General features: G+C 39.4%; 1 long non-coding RNA gene across 1 annotated transcript in view; it reads right to left on the bottom strand.

The window, feature by feature from the left end:
* Positions 1-19,139, bottom strand: part of LOC125985906 (uncharacterized) — a 125,454-nt gene that overhangs the window by 51,804 nt on the left and 54,511 nt on the right. Inside the window, exon 2 of the long non-coding RNA XR_007487486.2 lies at positions 331-425. This is a non-coding gene — a long non-coding RNA (uncharacterized lncRNA). The remainder of the gene's footprint in view (positions 1-330; positions 426-19,139) is intronic.

Below are 19,139 nucleotides of genomic sequence, written 5' to 3' on the forward strand. Positions count from 1 at the left end.
ACCGGTATTTTAATTATTTTCTATTTACAAGTATTTTTTTACTGTATTTTGATAAACCTCATGCATTTTATGGAATCCTGAAGGGAGTCTTTAAGCTCTTCTGCAATAAGTGACTTTGTTATTTTTAATTGCAATAAAATGCCTTTTAATATGATTTCTGAAAATCATCCAAGAGTGCAACCCAGTAATATCTAATATAATCATTAGGTGTAATAGCAATTTTTCCAAAAATAAATGAGTCACTTACCTATCCACACAAAACATTTTAGTTTGTACAAGAAAAACAGAGCCCTAACTAAAGATGGATGACATCGCTGTGATTCACTGTACCTCCACCGAGATGTTGACCTCCGTGTCATCAACAGGGTACGGGTGTTGTTCTCAGCCGATTGTCCCTCAGGTCAAATGGAACAAGGGGGAAGCAGCTGGAAGTGGAAGAACACGCATCATATTTACAATAGGAAAACACAAGAAAGTCTACACACACAATATGACATCCTCTTCTCTTATCGGGCCACATCTGTTTCCTGGAGCTCACTCCGGCGGAGAAACTCCATTGAGGCGGCCGAGGGAAGCGCAATTTGTAGCGTTTGGGCCAAACCTCTATTCATAAATTCTCATCTTCCCAAAGAAACACAGGTTTACTCATTTATCTTTCCCCACTCCAACAACTATAAACACTTTAAAGGATGTCGGCCATGTTCTCCACAGTCTCTACGGCGAAGCCATTGTTGATATGCTCTGATGGTCGTCGTGTGGCTGTTAAATATTTGGACCGAGACTAAACTAGTCTCTCTCTCCAAAATACATTTGCTGCTTTGTCTGGAATTCCACCATCATGCCGAGACGATTCCGATGAGTTTCACATGTGCGACTCTTCTTTAAACAATCCCTCTTTTTAATCTATTATTTAAACACCCGCTCGGCGGGGTGTTATTTTTCTCTAAAGCGTAGCTCGGAAACACATTTCCTGTGAATATGTCAGAAATATAATTTCAGTCTGACAGCGATGACTTCAATGCATTTTTTTTTTCTCGGTCTGTTTATGAAATGAGGAGCAGTAGGTAAATTATTTTTCTTATTCATTCTCTCATTTACAAAAGCATCAATACAATACATGGAATATAAACCAACACAGATTGAATTCGTATCATCACCATAGACTTGAATCAAATATTTTTCGTACTGCACATCCTGAACCGTCATTTTCGGCTCTAGAGAAATAAGCAATGCGTTCCGAGCTTTTGTCTCCTGCTGCACAGTGTGCACATATGCTGTGAATCTGTAAAGCATACACTCCCCTTGGCCTGGCCTGCTGAGGTCATTTCTAGTGAATCACAGCAGCTGTAAGAGATTTACCTTCCCCACCCTGTTCCGTCTGTCCCTGCTTGCTTCATCGTTCCATCCCCAGAGTTCACTCGCTCAGGTTGTGCAGCAAAAATAAGACAATGTCATCACCACAACATAGCTTGACTTGTTTATCTGTGTTGTTTACGTGTGTGTGTGCGCACATGTGGTATGCGAGCGCAGTGATTCATTCATTCAAACCGGCTCTGAAGCCACAATAGGAAAATCTGTGCTGTCGTTCGCTTCCTGTTGTATGTGCACACACGCAAATCTGAGGTGAGTGTGGTTACAAATATGTGAAATGAGAAAAAAAAATTACCGTAATTTCCAGACTATAAACCGGAACTTTTTTCCAAAATTTTGAACCCTGCGGCTTATAGTCAGGTGCGGCTTATATAAGATTTTTTTCGTGATTTTTGTGATGACTTGATCATTTTTATACACTCGTAAAAAGGCTATGGACCACTGTTGTGCGGTATCTTGAAGAAAACAAAAATACTATTTTGAAACACTACTATGGCTGCTGCTTATTCTGGCTGTGTTGTTTGTGACTATTATGAGCTTTAGTAGGAATGCACGCTAGGTGACCTGCGTCAAAGGGCTCTAAACCCTTTCTCTTACTCTGCCATGTGACTCAGAGATTACACAAAGCAGTGGCGCTGTTTGGACCATCTGCATTGTATTAAAACCCAATCAATCAGCATTTAAATTCAATTCTTCTGACATTTTGCCCACCAAAAACAAGTTGTAATGAATGTGAACTTTTAATGCATTTTATTCAGAAGGTTACTTTGAACCCTGAGGCTTAAATGGCGGCGCGGCGTATTTATTGATTTTGATTTTTAAAAAACTCATGTGCACGTGCGGCTTATAGTCCGGTGCGGCTTATGTAAGAAAAAAACAAAAATATCCCTGAATTTTAGCTGGTGCGGCTTATAGTCCGGTGCGGCTTATAGTCCGGAAATTACGGTACATCGTTTTTCTCCATGTTTCTTTCCCTGACTGCTTGCTGATAATAAAAATAAAAAATAAAATGCTAGCTTTGCCATCTATTCCCTCATCACTCTGTTTATTCAGTTACAAAGTGACGCTAACTGCCCAAATGAGGCGGCATGGTCTAGCAGCCTAAGTAAAACTGAGCTCGCTTCTGAAGTACCATCAAGAGGCGGGTGAGCATATGCATTTCTTAGCAATCTTTCTTCTGATTGGTCTGCAGAGGCAAACTGGAAACATAGAAGATCAATGCCAGGCTTTTAAATTCCTTTTTGCAATTTCTACAAGTTTTATTGCCTGATATATCGGCGACCCCTGAGGGGAAAAGCCGAAAGGAAAAGAAGATATTGCACATTCTGCATTCTTATTTTATCAACCGTATTCTCCACCGTCTTAAATGTTTTGTTGTATTCTCAGAATTATTCGAGTGATATCATTTTTTTTTTTAGCCATTATATAGCCATCCCACATTCAGCAACGCTATCATATATCCCTAAACAAACAAGATCTAACAATTGGGTCAATTTCACAATGTACTTAAGCCGGGAACTTGATTCCAATACTCGATCTGACCCAGCAATGAGTCTAATATGACAATTACACACTTGGAGTGCCCTGCTTGCCAAAAGCCCTCACAGTTAATGACAAGAGATGGCGGTTAATCATATCCCTATGCAGGGATCAGGGTGCAGCTCTTGGGAGCTCAAGCCTCATTGCAACCTGCCGGTGCAATCACCTTTGAGCAATTACGCCGAGCATTATTCACTATAGCTCAGCCAAAAAAAGCTTCGAACAAAAGAGACAATGCAATGTGGTAGCTGACTGGTATTAAAATTAAACACAGTTTATAGGTCAAATACACCCACTCGGAATCAATTTAACGATCCATCGTAAAAACACATGTTTGGGGAAAATGTCCCAGATGCAGATTTGTAACACATCAAAATTGATGTTGTCACCCTTCTTATACGTCGTAAATGTGAGACTTATAGCGCTACATGTGTTAAGTCCATATGGAAGCAAGAGGAACATGTTTATGAGAGCAGACAGTTCATAAGATCAGCTGTCCTTCATGACCAACATCTGTTAGCACTGCCGACGCCCAAGGCTAATGTTGCCGCTGATTTAGTGCAGCGATGCCCCTCGCTTACAGTATGAAAACATCTAATGGCCATATGTCCAATGAATCGAAAACACTATTTTTTTATATCGGTGAATAAAAACGAAGTGACAGTGAAAAAAGGTGCTGTGGAAAAAAAAACTTGACATCTGATCTAATCTCATTATACAACCAGAACAGCTTTTACCCCAGTTAATTATTTCCAAATTTTAAACAAATACATAAGGTACACACTTAAATTTGATTTGAACATACAAGTCTGGACTCTTGAGTCTGAATCTACCGCTGTTCTGTATCCATTTTTACTGGACGTAATCAAATGACTGATAATGCTGGCTGTGTGTTCTCAGAGATGAGGGGAAATGCAGCATCTTACAAAGATAAGAAATCAGTTCCTGCTTTTTTTTGATTGGATTACATCTGAGGGAGGGTAATCCTTCACTTGGGGAAAGCGTGCATGCGAGAAAGTAAATATGGGAGAGGAGTTTTGGAGATTGAAGCACAAGGTAAAGTAACTTGGGAGAGGAAATTAGCAAATCCTGTTCTCAAGAACGAGTCCTGTTCAGTTTGCATGCTGCAAAACTGCAAAAATAAATGACTAAGTAACACAAAAATGCAAAAGATGATGAATATCGGCTTTGATAAATGATAAATGGTCAAGCTCATGCTTTTATCAGTGCTGAGATTATACGCAGATGGTTAGAGTAGTGGGTTGAAGATAAGTGACTTGCTTTTAAACAGGGCTGTTTTTCGGCCTCAGGTCTGTCTGGATGACTGATTGACCTCTTGGGACATGAGTTTGACTACCATTGGACACAAGCAGAAGGACATTAGATGGTGCTGACAGATAGTCAGTCAACTTTTTTGTCTACGGTGAACAAGACAAGCACTCACTTTGTCTTTTGAAGTAGAAAATTGCATTTATTGTTAGCAAACAATCGAACCATGTTTGGAATGTAAACTTGAAAATTCAAATAACATGCTCACGAATTAAATGATTTCCATTACCAAAAATAGTGTTTTGTATTTTTGTAATACATTTCAAATAGTTGTGTGTATCTTAAAAGCAAATTTGCAAAAACGTCTTTATATTTTTGACTCCTTGTCAAAAAGAGCAAATCCGCCTGAGGTAAAATGAGTCACTACCTCGCGGGTCACGTCTGTGTTTAGCATGCCTTTGGTATGCAGCCTGCACAAACCTGCCCCCCTCTCGCAGCCCAGGCGAAAAAATTAATAGAAGCTCATATTTTCAGCACATCATCATTACTTTGCAAGACAAACATTTAATCCCTGTGCGATACAGAAGCGAGTAAATTATCCCGACGTCTCATTCAGTCGCCGAATTAGGTGATGCTGAATTAGATTATGCTCGAAAATTAGGTGTTCACGCCAAATGAAAGCAATCATGATGGTGGAATGGGAAGACAATGAAAGCCCTCCCAGCTAGCCCAGGCCAGTAGAGGGCCTAGTAACTAATAATGAATGCTCATCCAGCAAATAATGACTCTGACAGTAAGGAAGTGAACGGGCGAGCGACATGCTACTGTTAAGAGGTTAATAGCTTAACAACACTGGAGGGTGAGAGGGCGATCGACCAAATATTTACATATAGAATCACAAACCAGGGAGCGGAACGACTGCAACTAATTCAATTTTCTGTATGGATTTTCCAAAGCTGATGACAAGAATGCAATACTGAAGGTTAACCTGCCAAATAAGAGCAGACACCAGGTAACCAGTGTCGAATGTAGTAGTAGAGGAGTATATTGTCACTGTGTACAGTCCAGTGCTCACCAACATGATAGACCACAAGGACCACGTGAGACTCTGTCTTGGGACATTTTCTTAGACTGGCATGGAAGGGACTGCAGCCAAATTTTTCATCATCCAATGAAAGCCTTGATTAAATCCACTCAAATTGCACCTGCGCCACAACTTAGACCCGCTTCTTGCTGGTCTAAATTCTGGTCAGTCACTAAATATTTAGTATTAGAGATATTTCCTGAAAAGTGACGATCACATTTTTGTTATTTTTTTTTTTAAATTGAACAATTTTAAACAACACATCGCATTTTTGTTATTTTTTTAAATTGAAATATTTTAAACAACACATTAGTGATTGTTGTAGAAACAAATGAAGTAAAGGGTCAAAGGAAATAAACCCTGCTTAAAACTCTCTGGGACGTTTTATGTTGTTTTAAGAATCCCAAAAATGTCCAAACTTGAATCCAGAAATATGCTTTCTTTTGAAGAATTGTCAGCTTGAAAAAAAAATAGGCCGGGAAGTGATCCCCGCACTATGTTGAGCAATGCAGGGTCCGTAAAGTTCAGCTCCCATCTATAAAAACCCGCTATGCTGAATAATATAGTCACTCAGCAAGCGAGAACATAAGGCCGCACACACTATGTAATCAAATGTACCTTTCACTTGGATAGGCCCTGTAAATCAGATAGCATTCCAGCAGTTCAATACTATTGTGTAAGAATAACTGCCTGGGAGGATAAATGCACAAGAAAGCCTGCTTGCTCAGGGTGGAGACAGTCTTTGACTCAAAGTACTGCCCACTGACTGATTGCGTCTCTTTCTAGGAGCAGCTCAAGGAGGCAGATACTTTATGTCTGTTTCACCATCAAATGGGCCAATCTGTGCAACAGAGAGATAAATCGAGCTCTGCAGACCAATGTTCTAACCCGTTATGGCCATCCTGACTTGAGGCAGTCCTGCAAAAAAAAAAAAAAAAAGCCACAGAGTAAAAAGTAACTCCTTGGTCCAACCACTTTTTATTGCCTTTATCTGCAACATCTTATTTTGTTCACTCAAATTCTGGTGCAAAAAAAAAGAAACTACCACAAACATTCCAGCCATCTCTGGAATTTACTCCAAATTATTGTTTTGCTGCGAGTCCTTGTGAATGTGTGTTAAAGTGTATGTGTGCGTGGGTGGGTGTGCATGCATTGCTGCAGGCTAACGAGTAGTGAGGGAGTTCCCCCACATCTGTTCACCATAAGAGCTTGTTGACAGCAGCTCTTCTCTTTCTTTTTCTTTTTCCAGCTCCCAGTTCATCGCTCCTTTCGATTCAGTTGGCACTGCTCATTCAAGATTTAGTACAAAACAAGGTCGGCCTCATGTTTAGGGGCCTTGCTTGGCCACTCGTATGAAAACTGAATTTTGGCAAGAAGAAAAGGGATCTCGAGAAAGGGTTATGCAATTTTTATCATAACATAAACGACTTTTAGGTTCATGAGAGATGGATAGCAACTATTATTTCGAGGCTCATCCATATTTGCTCACACAATTATGGTGATTCTTGTCATAATAAAATGAGTAGGAAAATGAAAATGACAAAATCTGCTATCAAAAATCAAAACAATAAAAAAATCCATGTTGGACAATCACTTTGAGAGTCATATTTAACACGACATCCCCCACCATGGAGCTAAAAGTATTCAATCAATCATGTTCCATCCATACATAGGACATATCCTGTTCAGGGTCACAGGCAGGGAAGATCCCAGATGATTTAGGACCCGAGACGAGTTACACCCTCAGTTGATTGACACTCGGTTATGTAACCAAATATTAGAAACAGCTTTCGGTATGATATAGTGCAGGTCCACACAACTAGAAGTTATATTATTATCATGTAAAGGCAGAATTGCAACTATTTATTATAATGATCTTTATGTATTTATGTTTATTCTTGTGTGTCTTGCTTCAGACAAGTAAAGGCTGCTAAGTAGCCATCCAAAGCCCGAGTCAAGCCAGAGTGTTTCAGTAGAAGGATTGAAAGCCACCCATGCCTGTAATTGGGAAAAGGTCCATTTGGACGACCCGAGTTGTCCATTTGTTTTTAAAAGGGGAAAGCAATCGATGGGCAGCATTAAGCAGATCTGTGCGAGATCTAAATGCTTTCCATTGGCTGCAATCTTTACTTCCTGCTTGGAAGATACAGGCCTTTAATGACCAGAACAAGAAACAGAGATAGAAACAAAGCTGTAAAACCAGCCATTTAGATTGAACCGATGCTGTGCAACCTTCTGATTGACCCCTTATGACCCCCCCCTCCCTTACCTGATTGCTAATCACATGCCGAATATTTTTTGCTGTTTTTTTTTTTCCGGCTTTGATTACACTAATTAGATTCTCTCGTATTTTCTGATACGGTAATTGTAATTTTTGTGCTTGGGTTCCATTTTAGATCTCATTGGTTAAACTGGAGTAAGTGTATTGATCCGGTATTGACAGGCTGGGTTCCAATATGCAGATTTAACAATGAGAACTTAGAATTAGGAATAAAATATTTGATTTCTAAAGAATCATTTGATGGCTGTATATGTTACAGAAGTTCAAATGGAGAACCGCGAAGCGTTCGCACCTGCTGTACAAAACCAAAGCGTGTGGCTTAAACTGCTGAAGCTGTTCAAATGGGTCCTCAGAGGACCTCTCCATTTCTCTCTTGTCTCCATCAGAGTGTAAAGTTTTCCAACAGCTGCTAGACAATAAAAAGTGCACCGAGGCTGTGATTGCAAAGATTTCCAGAGGTTTTATGGAAAGAGGTGAAGAAAACGTTCCGTTATGGCCGCAACTGAGAACTGCGTAGTAAAATGATCTAATTGATGGAATCTTCTGTTTTATTTCCATAATTCCCAATTAATCATTTGTTTTTGACACCAAGTAAAATTAATCTGACGTATGTACTTTCCATGCTACTTGCAATAAATGCCAATGAATAAAATTAACTGGACTGTTTCATTCATAGAATTTCTAGAAACACTACGAGAGGGATGTCGGAGTGCTTATGCTGTACGTTTAAATCGAAAAAGGCTAAATGAAAGTAACCTGAACCCGTCTGTCCAGCCAAAATATTGAATTTCGAGCTATGTTCTTTGAATTCTCCTCAAATCAGCATAGCACAGATGGAACCTTTTGGAGTATTCATATCCTTTTGGTATTCAGCCTCTTGGCGATTCCTCGTCTGTGGACGGGGCCCACTCTCCCGTTCTCCCAGTCTCTTTGTTCCTCCAAAAAGTGCTCGTCTTCCATTGGAGCGGCGAATGTTGCTGCTTCTTTGATGTGAGTTGGGCAGACGCAGTGAGTTCTCACCTGTCAGCTTTCATGGCTCCTTGAAGGTTGACTTTGAGCCGGTGTCTGTTAAATTGGGATTGATCGAAACAACGGGAGCCACACATAGAGCGCACCCGAGGGGGAAAATAGTGCATTTCCTGACAGTCGCAGTGGGGCTGCTGCTGTATGTTGAAGAGCGTCGTATTTCATGGTGGACGAGGCGGTTTGATGTGACCATGGAAGTCATTTGCCACTTCTTTTTTATTTATTTTTTTCTCTCCAGCTTGGTGGGAAGTCATGAGAGGTGGCAGGATATAGGTGGGATGTTTAATGCCCACATCGGATGAGGCAAAAACTGAGAGTGGTTCTTAATGATGTACCGTATTGCCCCGAATATAAGACGACCACGATTATAAGACGACCCCCTCTTTTTCAAGACTCAAGTTTGAAAACAGTATTTGTCTAGACCCCGAATGTAAGACGACACCCCCTTTTTCAGTTTTATTTCAATGAAAAAAATCTTATATCCGGGCCAATACGGTATATCTCAATTGTAAACTAGTGTTACAGTTGTGAGATTGCAAAACATTATCCAAATTTGACATAAGTTGCTAGCAACTCATCAATACTTTTGAAAACATACACCAAAATGCCAAAACTCTTTCACTGTTAATATCTTTGACGTCTTTATCCATCAATGACTTTGATAAATGAGCACGGTTCATGATATGACATCACTATTCCATGCAATCTATTATGAACCGGTTAACAAAGGAGATCGTGCCCGAATGAGTTTTCCTCCACGCTTAATAATGAAAGCGGCTCAATATTTGCACCTTGATAGCTTCGTCCAAACATGATGAGCAAAGGTGAAGAAGGTCAGCTAATTTGCTTGCAAAGAAAATCAACACAAACCCGTACGGTAACAATCGTGATCTTCCCTATTACCATGTGCACACCAAAGATCCTCCTCCAAAGTCATCATTGATCAGTACTAAAAAAAAAAAAATTCTTTAGCCAAGTCTCCTTATCTCTCGTGATAAATGTATGTGTGTGTGGCGGGAAGAGGGGCCGAGAATAGAGATAGAGGAGAATGAGGAGAATGAAAGAGACCATTAAAGCAGGAGAAAAGGGAGAGGAGAGCCCCCCGTGGATGCTACTGTCAGCTGTGGGAACTCAGATGAAAGTGGTGGAGCCAGATAGTAGCTCTCTTTGATCGGGCCTTTGTGTGATAAACATCGCGCTATGCCAGCCAGGCTCGCTGCATCGTGCCAGGCCGGCTGTGAAGGTGAAGGGCTTTGAGTAGGCTTCCAGCTCAGTTCTACACTGGACCAGCAGGCATTTTCCATGCCAGAGATCTGTCTGCAGCACACAACGCCTCTGAAGAGTGTTCACACTTTGCCTTTCACTGTCTCGCTTTTCTCGCTCCCTTTTTTTTATTCTTCTTTCATTCAGCCTCCACCCTTGAGATCTTTTTTAGCAAACGTTGAGATACTTGTTAGAGATGCCGCTTCGCTTCCAGAGGCAGGGTCTCCTGCTGTGGAGCAGCACTCTTATTCCAACCAATCAGCTGGCAACTTTTTATTAAATTAAAAAAAAAAAGTGTGCCATGAGAGCATGCATGCGCTTTTCTCTGTTGTAATAGTAATACAGCTGTTGAATATTTCATATCTACCGATGCTTTGAAAGGGTGCAGGTTTACAAAGTTAGTTGTAATAACAATGATAGGAGGGAATTTTGCCAGAGTTGTTTGCTCTTATCTCATCCCCTGATCATAACCTTTTGCTTTCTTCAACCACTTTCACTCTTTTGAAACGACGTGTAACAAAAAGCCTCGTGGTGATTTTATTCAGTGAAAAGAAAACGTACTCTTGCGTTCACTGTGAAGAAAAGAAGTTCAATGCGAGGAGTGTAGTGTTTTCATTTGACGAGCGAAAAAGAGAGTCGCGGAGGGGAGTGCATGTGTGGGAAGTGGTTTTGGCAAGATTTGAAATTAATGATCTCAACATGTGCTTTCGCTAGGAGTCATCAGTTGGAGAAATGCAGACAAAAGCACTTGCATTGCAACCATGGAAGGGTCACAAATGGAGACGATTGGCCTGCAAGACAAGTCATAGTTCTCTGGGAAAAGACTTAACGAAAAGAAAAATCTGGCTCTAGAGCGCCCCCTATATTCATCGAGTGTAACATATTTCAGAATAGCTTGGCCGCAAATATTCTAAACTGCCAGAACTTGCATCCAAGGGTCATTGTGGCAATGACATAAATGCTGTTTTCCCTCTCATACAAGCCAGTTTGGCATCAAAAGGATTTTGCAGCCGTTTTGAAGCGACACACACACACACAAGCCAATGTGTACGATGCTGAGACACGCTCCACCCCATTTGACTCATATGCAATGCTGCACTGAAAGAGTGTAAGCTCCACTTCCCTTCCCCCAGCATGGTGTAAAGAGTCTGGGCTGAGTATGGTATGATTCATAAAATCAATGCGATAGTTCCTTTAAGGAGTCATTAACGATAATTGCCATAAGAGAAAAAACAGAGCAAGTCAAAATACACAAAAAGTCAGGAAAGATGCCGTATAATGAAGTGATGAAAAATGTTAATGCATTGCGGCACGGATGGATGCAGCCATGTGGGAGTGAGGCCAGCAAAGTATGATAAAACTGGTGTAGTGTAAATTACAGGAAGGTTGAGAATCATTTAATCACATGGCTGGCATTAGTTTCCAACAAAATCCGAGTAAAGATCACAAAATACTGTCCTCTGGGAAAGGTGCAAAGAAATTCTTCTTAGAGTTGATAAATTCCTAAAATGCCTTCTGAGTGTCGATGCGAACATTTGGAATGCTACGTTTGTGAAGCAATAATAAATAAAGACAAAAGGACGATCAGAGAAACACAGATCATGATAGGCTAAGTTTGATGGGGAAGAACTTTCTTGGCCTGGCCTCAACTCACCAAAAATCATGAAAAAATACAAGACCATCTCAATTCCATTATGTAGTCCAAATGAACTTACAACAGTGAAGAGAAAGCAGCATCTGCATGCAATTTGAAAGAAACAAACTAAAAAAAAAAACAACTTTGCAAGGACATGCTACCTCTCAATCCACTTTATGCACTTGAACAGAGAGAAAAGATTCCACTCTTCAGAGCTGTGAGATGTGCCAATCAGTCTATCTCCATGGCAGCGTGTGACATTTAAGTGGGGGGATGGTTTGAACACATGGGAAGGACACCTTGCAGACACTTTGGATCACCCGATGCTCCATCTCTCCCGTGATGCATGGTTCACACAGATGGCCGGGTTATGCATACGTGACCCCGGGTTCATGACGCATAGTAGAGCGGCTGTAAATGAATCTCGGGGCTGCTCCCTACTAGATAAATACAGACTTTTATTGGCCCGAGAGGAAGACAAGATGGGGGATTTATTGGAACTCCTCACCCAACCTGAAATCAAATATTCACCCGTCAAGGAAGAGATGAACGTCATCTCAGGGTGACTTGCTGGTTGGCTTGTGTATGACTTAGGAAGAATGTCATTGGAGAGTCATTGGATGAGATTTCTAGCATGTATCACCAAATGTTCTTTATCATTGAACTGTCCTCTGCTGTCCAAAAATGTTCCTGGTGTTACAATTGGGGGTTGTGTTGTCCTAGAAACCGAAAGCTTTGGCAACAGGCGTAATGTCAACTAAAAGTCATTGAAATTAAATGTTGGGCTGTCTTAATTAAATTGAATTACTGGTGTATATGACGTGGAAATCTTTGTATTACTGCACATAAAATCTTTTTTTTTTTTTAAAAAATCAGAAAAAAAGACGTCTTATAATCAGGTGCGCACCCAATATATGAAAATATCCAAAAGTAGATCATCGAGACGGTGCCTCATAAGACGATGCACATTTATCCATAAAAAATAAAAATAAAAATGGTATTATGTAGATCACAGGTGTCAAACTCAAGGCCCGGGGGCCAGATACGGCCCGCCACATCATTTTAAGTGGCCCGCGAAGACAATGTGTCATTTTTAGAATTGCAAATTGTCTTCACTTTTAATAATATCTTTTTTTTTTATATTTGACCAGTTTTTACTCGTCTGATTTGAAAACGAGTTGTCAGTTTATTTTGTAGCTTTTACTGTATATAATATGAGGTCCTCATACATTTATTTGGGTTGACAGTCATAATGGCCCTCCGAAAGAAGCTATGACTACAATGCCCGCAAAAAAAAAAAATGACACCCCTGAGAGGTCACCAGATGATCCAACTACAAAATGCTAAAAATTTCCCACAGTCAATATTGAACACCTTTACGACTCACAAATCCTCCCCAATCTATGTAGTTAAGACAACGGCGAACCCTGAGTGAGCTATCACGGAGCATGTCAAGGTATGAAGCAGTTGTCTCAACCCACTGAGCGTATCCAACGTTGTCACCACCGCTTGCCTGTCAGCCAGTAGTGAACATCCAGCGCTGACACGAGGTGAGCTTTGCCTCTTCCCGGCATCAGTTTTGGATCACTACTTTCAATCAAAGCCAATCGAGGAGGCGCCGGTATAATATGACAGGGCTTGTCTCACTCTTCCTTTTTGATGCTCAACCCCTGTCAAAAATCTGGCCAATGACTCAGACACAAAGAGATAGTGAATTGGAAGTAAAAAGTTGCAGGCCAACAAAAGAGTCTAAAAGTCAAAACACGGTAAACAGACAGGCGGCGATAAAGACGAGAAATAAATCAAAGCTGCTTCATATTCAGCTTATACAAATGCATGATAAGACTGCACTTTTCATTAAACAGTCCCTGCGGAGCTGCTAAATGAATTTGCAAATAACAGCAGTCAGATTTACTGACACAATGAGACATTAAAAAGAAAGAAAAAAAATAATCACTGACTGATCTTATCATCTTCTTGTTTCGTATTGATTGCCATATCTGATATCTTGTTTCACATCTTTCCTCATCTAATGCAATAACAGCTGTGGAAATCGGAGCTGATGGCCTGATGTTAACTGTGCTTATTGCGGTCATGTAATTATAAACTGTAATAATGCGCAATTTATTCGATTAGCCAAAGCATTGTAAATCAGTAATTGGAGGCTGGCGAATGCTTTTGCCGAGCAGCTGAGAGACATTGCTGTTGTAAACAGTGCCATCTAGTGAACCTTGGCTTGGGTCCCAGTGTCAAAGGGGAGCTTGAGAGGAACAGAGGAGAAGGTGAGGAGGTCACCAGTTTAAATGTGTCGGGAATAAATTTTTACTGTCAGCATTCAGATTTTTCCTGCAGGTCAAGAAGTCTGTTTGTAGCAACCTAATGCTAAATCTTTTAAAAAAATAGTAAGAGCAAATCCAAAATAAGAAGTTGATAATTCCCTTGAATTTGGTTGTTTCCGCCAAGGTTATCCAAGGATAACACTTATCCAGAAAGACGTAAAAATCTTCCGATTACCGCAGCACATTCTTCAGCTTTTACACCATGGAAATAAAAATGTACCAAATTTAAACCAGATCATCCTGCGGTTCTTCCCAAAATAGGCTTGACCAGAACCAGACTAGTCAGGCTTTGAGGTTTTGTAGTCTATTGTGGCAAGGAAAATGTTAGTCGAAGTGTATAAACGAGATCAAGATGGATCAGGATTCATTTGAGGCCTCTTGAACCACGAGATTTCCATCTGCAGCTGAAAGCCCAGAGAGACCCAGATGTGCAACGCCAGGGCAACTTTGAATGTGATTTCCTCTCTTAAGCCTTTAGTGTAGGTAAAGGCATTATAGCCAATCAAAGCTCTTAGCCTTCCATCTTGTGGGATTTCATGTACATTACTGACAGTGAGAAATGGCCTCCATGAAACACAATATCTCACTTCTGGTGAAGATGCTGAGATTGTGTGTGTGTGTGTGTGCGCGTGTGTGTGTTGGGGGAGGCTTATTACCATGCCTGACAAGAACTAAAGAGGCATAAAAAGAGCATTTTTAGTGTTACAGCCGTAATTCATTCCTTAAGGGGCCTCTTGTTTTTCAACATGATGGCTTTACAAGATTTTACTTGTAACTAATAAAATATTAAAAAGAAATTCTAGTTTGCTACAAAAAACAGACACATTATAAGTGGGACTTTATTTGTGTTTCTTTTTAATTCATTTAGGATCCCGTTTTTTTTGTTGCAATTGATAGGGAAATTAAATAAATGAAGAATAATAGCAATATAATCTAGGGGGATTGATTTCAATCGTTTAATTGATCTTTATGAATGTAGTCAATTGTGTGGAATTGATTGCTGATTAAACATGTCATAAAGCAATTGAGTGTAACTAATCTCGACTAGTTTCTAACCTAATGAATGAATGGGAGGGCTTGGTTCCATTCAGACGGACATTTTGACAAGTCGCCTCGGCAGAGAAAACGCTGGAAGTAAAAGTGGAGCTCGGAAGAAATCCGAAATATTACCCAGTACTCATCAGTTTTATGAATACAATTGAAACTGAGATTTATCAGATATAATATGTGACATCAAATCATATACATTATATTTGGGAAATGGCTTTAGAGTAAAATGTCTTAAAGCCAAAAAATGAAACCAAATAAAAACCATATTGAGGTACCATAATTAACTTTTGCACGTGGCTATGCTGACTTGTACTACGGCTTATCTTTTTCCTTTCCCATGACATAATTGAGCTTTTGGCAGCACATTAAAAGCCTGACACATGGATTAGCATTTAGAAATGAACAATTTAATGCCTTTATTAACAAAATGTCTCACTGCATTTTTTTTTTCCATACCAGGCATAGTTGAGAAAGAATCCAGATGTTTCTGTTAACTACCTTTCACCTTCTAAAGGACATTTCCAACTTGTGATATTGATGGAGTAAAAATATGAATCCACTTAACGTGCACACGCACATTCATTTCTTTCCATCAGTGAAACCTTCCTATTGGGACTTCCTGCTCTAAGTGTTGTTTGCTCAGTGCCCACTTGTCTCCCCCCCAGCAACCTCTTCCTGTTCCTCCGCTCTGTTCCTGTGTGTGTATGACTATGTGTGTTTCAAGTACATTTGTCTCCACGCTGAACGTTTCCATCTGACATAGCTACGTGTAAACTCACAAATGCATGTGTATATTTTTACGTTGCTCACAAGACAACTCGCATCATCCAACCAACAACCCACCCTGACTATTTTTGGCAATTCATCTCGCATCTTTCCAGGGATGAAATATTGTATACACAAGCTAACAAATATGTGTGTATATATGGAATTCCTCCATATTTTTTCTCATTGAGATGGCAAAACCACACATTTTTATTCCCACCATGTGAAACATGAATGCTTGGCTAGTGGTACTTCAAACATAAATTTCTAAAGGGGGGTGAAATATAAAAATAGTTGCTAAAATAAAAAACTTCCATCTGTTGAGCAAACTGCTGAATTTATAAAAACATAATACATGTTTTGGTTGGCACACAAAGATAAATGACTTTAATTAGCACCTCTGTGAATCAAATGCATTTATTGCAAATATATCTGATTAGTTAAACATCCAATAACGTGAGCCCTAACCATCAGCCCACTCATTATATACTAATCTAATAAAAACGCTTACTTTATCATTTCGATAAAAGTCCCACGGCTCCGCATCTCTAATGCATAATGAGTGAGCAAAAGAGTGACGTGATCTTTGCCTTTCAGAGCTTCTTTCCCCCCCGACCCAGAGTCCAGAGGTTAATGACATCATTAGCATTCTGTTGGGGCTTGCCTGGCCTCTCTTTCCCAGCAGGGCCTGCATGGGCTCTGCTTCCAGGCTGACTAAGCCAGGGAATTAACATTGGCCAATTGTGTGTGTGGCCACCGAATGTGTGTGTGTATCTGTGAAGAAAAGAGAGCAGAGTGGTGATAGTATGGTGGTGTGATCATTTGGTTGTCACAGGATACTGGTAAAATGAGTCAGAGGCTGAGGATGAAGGGAATGAGAAGGGTTGAAGTTGGAGGGGGGGGGCGGATGAGAAGGAACAGGATGTACTAAGAAAGTGACTCAACCTGTGCGTCAGAGGGAGCGTCCACAAGCCACACACACACACAAACAGTGATTGTTACCATACAATCCTTTAGTATCATTTGAAAATGAATTAGCTTTTTGTGCTGTTGATTTGTATTCACCAGCCACTTTCAGATCATGTGTCAAAAATTGCAACCATTTTTTACAAGTTGTGACGTTCGAACCCAAATCCACAAAGGACAGCATAATAAGTGGAATGTAAAATTTTTGTAAGACTAATTTCATCTGACAACTTTTTTACTCTGGGTGGAAGAAATGGAGTTGCAGAGATTTTCTTTGGCTGATTTAGGCCAATCTTGCTCTTTTTGTGCTTCTCCACATTGGATCAGCACGCCAGCTATTTGACCAAATTCCCCAGATGGTTTCGATCTAGTATTGTATTGACAAGCTCAACTCCTCATAGCTTGTCATGTTGTTCTTTAAACAGCAAATTCTTCTGGACTGAATCAACAGTGACTCTGCTAGTTGCAGCCAAGTAGCGCCCTCTATATTTTTTTCAAAGCAAAAATAAACTGTGCTTGGTGTGTTAGTATATCCCCATGTGAAACTTGATTAGCTGCTTTATTTTAAGAGTCAAATAGATGTGCAGCTCCTGGCAAAAAGACTTTGCAGACACTTGCACTATGGGATGTCACAGGAATAATGAGTCATCCCGTTTCCCTGAAGCCACCACGAGTGGCTTATTGACAAGCCTGCAGTGCAATCGCACTCTCCCGTGCAACACTGACTGACTGTTGCCACTTAAAGAACAAGATGAGACGATGAGATTATGAGATAACTCAGGCTTGGCATGTATTATTCCCACACAATGTGAGTCATTGATGGGAAACGAGGGTTTGACAAATCAGGATTAATTTAGCAACAGTTAGAAAAATAAATAGTATTTGTGATGCTATTATGAATTTTTTAAAAATCGTTATATAGACTTATCATAAAGCAATGCTGAGGTATCCGTGGTTGCTATGGCGATGTATATAAAAAAAAGTCATTTAAAGCTTTTATTTTTTGCATATTATCGCACGGCTGTTTTAAACCCAGATGTCTGTTCCGATGACTGCAAAACAAAGTATTAAATGTCGACAGACTTTAAATCTGATTTATTGATCGAAGATAGTTTGCACTGCATAAAAATGCAGTAGACGTGATGGAAATGTTAGACCAGAAACTTATACTCTGTTATTATTTTAGGCCTAATTGTTTTCCTTGGCATTTGTGTCTTCAGACGTGCTTTTAAATCTGTGCTGGAATGTTTGTGTGTGTGTGTGTGTTTCTATTTCTTTGCCAAAAGGAGCAGAGGGAAAACGGTTACGTAACAAGGGCTTTTGCTTGTGGCACACCGTCCTTGGGGATGAGCCGACACTTACCTCCCTCACTTTAATTTCATTTTCACTTTTCGTTGTGATTCATTTCCCTTTTCAATTAGACCTCTGCATAAAATTACATACCAAGAATCAGTAGAAATACAATACTGCCATCACTTTTGGATGTATGCCATTGTGTACTATGTCAGTCTAGAAAGCTGGGCCAGACGCATATTTCAATGCTCATAAATAAACGTCTCCGGCAGCATTAAGGCAACAGTAGCATTTAGAGGAATTCAATGACCATGATCATTTGAAACTAGGAGTGGAGGAAATGCCAAACGTTCATTTTGGCATCTGGAGCACTGACTCAGGAGATGATGTGTATTCCCGTCAGGTAACTCTGTGGGCCAAGTCAACAAATTAATGAAGGACAAGGAGACCGACGGGAGGCCGCTGGGTAATTTTCCATGCAGGTGAGTTCCACTTTACATGTGCACTAAAAGCCTTGGGTAGCGCAGAGCACGTTGACCCGCACACAGCAGTGTGACAGTTCTGGCTCGGTGTGGGTATGTCACGCCTCTGTGCTGGAACGTTGGACTGACCCAAATATAACCTGGACAATCTGACGTTCCTCCACTTCACAGGTCTCATTTATCAATGCAAAAATAGTAACAAGGTTGAAGAAGAGAGGAAGAAGAACAATCCTCTACAGTATATTCATCTGACTGGAAATATATATTTATTTTTATTTTTTTATTAAATGTATATTTATATATAAATATATTAAATATATTTTTTCTACCCTAGTTGTAGCATAATATATTTATTTTTAATTTTTTATTAAATATATATTTATATATAAATATATTAAATATATCTTTTTCTACCCTAGTTGTAGCTTAATATATAATATATTATATATATTTATTTTTAATTTTCTATTAAATATATATTTATATATATATTAAATATTTACTATATTCTACCCTAGTTGTAGCATAATATAATATATTTATTTTTAATTTTTTATTAAATATATATTTTTTATATATAAATATATTAAATATATATTTTTCTACCCTAGTTGTAGCTTAATATATAATATATTATATATTTATTTTTAATTTTCTATTAAATATATATTTATATATATATTAAATATTTACTATATTCTACCCTAGTTGTAGCATAATATATTATATATGATATATAATATATTTATTTTTATCTTTTATTAAATATATATTT

The sequence above is a fragment of the Syngnathus scovelli genome, chromosome 18 (genome assembly GCF_024217435.2).
Source record: "Syngnathus scovelli strain Florida chromosome 18, RoL_Ssco_1.2, whole genome shotgun sequence".
Taxonomy (NCBI): Eukaryota; Metazoa; Chordata; class Actinopteri; order Syngnathiformes; family Syngnathidae; genus Syngnathus; species Syngnathus scovelli.